The following is a 2,774-nucleotide window of genomic DNA, read 5'->3' as shown; positions in this document are numbered from 1 at the left end:
CGTGTTAATGCAGATATAGACACTCACTCTTCCAGTTACATAGGATTTCCTTTCTATTTTAATTTTGGATTTTAATTCTGTAAATTTATTCAAAGATTTGGGATTAGGGGTCCACTAGGTGGATTCCCGAGTTGTACGGATTTAAATTATATTAATTTATTATTTAATGTTGAGAATTTTTATTTTAGTTTTCTTTCAGTGCATTATTCTTTTATTATTAATTCAGTTTTTATTCCTGCTTGTTTACATATTGATTGTTTGGTATCCTTCGGATTTGTGCTCGGACTTGATCACCTGTGGCTCTAGAATCGAGGGGTATCACACCATAATACCCATATCTATCCTCATTCCATCCATTGTGGGTGGAAACCTTATAATACTCATTTATAGGCACCATAATGCCTATGTCTACCCCTATGTCAATCTTTGTGGTTGGAGACCCTATAATACTCATTCATGGGCGCCATAATACCCATGTTTATCCTCATTCCCATCTTTGTGGGTGGAGACCCTATAATACTCATTCATGGACGCTATAATGCTTATATTTATCTTTGGGCCACCCTTTGTTGGGGTAGAGACTCTAGAATAACCCACCATAGGCAACATGGTTTTCATGCTCTCTCTTAGTTTTAACCATCGTTGGCAGAGACTCTAAAACCCAACTCGAATTACATAAGGTTCATTTTCCCAAATTTCATGGATGGAGGTCCTTAAGCTCAAATTCGGGTTATTTATGGCTCACATTCTCATCCGAGTTACCTACGACTCATATCATTCCAACAAACCGAGGTCTTTAAACTCACCCCATTCTAAACTATGTTTTGACTTGATTCCTACACTATGGGATACATAGGCAGTTTAGACAATCCTAAGCCCAGTTAGGTTTCTCGTATCTTCCACTATTCCCAATTAGGTGTGAGTTGTACGCAACGGAATATTTAGAAAGTTTTGTATTTTTAGAAACAGATCTGTGTCTTTCTAACTTTACTTATGTTAGCAATTAAATAATTAATTTCATGCAAGATAAAATAAAGTAGAGTAAAAAGTTAGAGATGACACCAAGATTTTTTACGAGAAAACCCCAATTGATAATATAGATCAACTGTTTGCTCGGGAAAAACCTTATGGATTGTGCAGTCCAACGTAAACTGATCCACTATGTATGAAACAAAGTACGTTGAAAGTTGACTCTGGCTCACACTCTATCGTTATACCAAATACCAATAACTGACAATCATTTAGCTTTGCGATGTCCCGTCCGACAACTTGACCTTTGGCTTATGCTTGATCTTCGTAAAAGTGTAACAGGTAGATTAAACAACACTCCACGAATGCTTTAACTGTTTCAAAGTGTGATCGTTTTTACTTCTGTTCTTCAATATCTGAATTCGATAGAGAACTAGATCTGCTTTTCTCTAATCGTTGTAGATGCTAGACTTTAATTATGAATAGGATTTAAACAACACTCTAAACTCACTATGTGTTTATGTGTGTGTTCTAGAAAGACTGACAAAGAAATCTCTTGGATTTTCTGCAAAAATAATCTTCATAAGGCTTTTATGAATAATGAAGTTGTAGTGTGATGCGACCGAGCGTGTGCACAAAATAATGCACAACACTTTAGGTTTAGAAATAATGTCAAGTGGGCATCATATTTTATAATTTATAAAACCATTAAACACTTATACTATGGAGTATGAAGCGAGTAGGTATCGTCTCAATAGATCTAAAATTTGTTGGTTTTTGGATTAAAATTCTACTTTAGTGCTTATGTGATTGCTAAAGAGAGATTTGTTTTGTGATTAGAACTAACTTATGGCATAGGATTCACCACTAAGCACATTCCCTAACTTACTAACTTTCAACTAATTGGGGAAATAATAATGTGTAATCTAAATGTGGCTAACAATTGCAATGAAAAGTGTAAACCATCAATTTCAAGCATGAATCAACTACTTAATAACAATTAAACTAAGTGTAGTGTAATTCACCAATTCAAAGTATGATTCATTAATTCAAGTTACAATTTCAACACACATTAATTTAGAGGATAATGCAATTGCGACAAAAAGTATGGAATTCAAACACAAGTATGGATGGTCTACTTACCTAATAATTAAATTGCAATTAAACTTATTAAACTAATTAAACATGAACTTAAAACTAATTAGACAATGAATTAACCTAAAAGTGTAGTGCCATCTATCAAGTAGAAGCATTTTCCATCAATTTGAAACACAATTACAACTAATCATTACTATGCATAGATATCACAAGAATCAATTAACAAAGAATTCAAGTGTAGAACTTGATTACCAATCAAACACACGTAAGACAACATGATATTGACATAGATAATCAAATGAAAGCATTAAATCACAATATTCAAGACTATACATCAATTACACAATTAAATCCCCAAAAAGTAAGAAAGAAAGAGAGCTTAGGTTATATGCTTAGGGTTTATCCAACCCTAAGTTGAAGAATCAGCCGCTCATGATTGATAGATGCAAGATGTTAACAAGCTCCATCCTTTGATTCATCTGGCCTTTCTTCTTCTTCTCTGAACTTTTCTTAATAACTCTAGCTTTTCTCTTTTTCGCGTTTTCTAGAGAGAACGATATCTCGATTACAAAAAATAAAAAATTTAATAAAAAATAAATAAAAACTAACTCTAAACTAATGAGTCTTTGTTCCTTTAAGTAACAAACCCTATTAAAGCCCATAAGTTACAAAAATAAGCCCAAAAGACAAAACCCCGTTGCCATCAA

The sequence above is a fragment of the Cornus florida genome, unplaced genomic scaffold, assembly GCF_030987335.1.
Source record: "Cornus florida cultivar Cherokee Brave unplaced genomic scaffold, ASM3098733v1 CherokeeBrave_3.0.0_Hap2_Chr10, whole genome shotgun sequence".
In the NCBI taxonomy this organism is placed as follows: Eukaryota; Viridiplantae; Streptophyta; class Magnoliopsida; order Cornales; family Cornaceae; genus Cornus; species Cornus florida.
Note: the sequence above shows the minus strand (reverse complement) of the source record.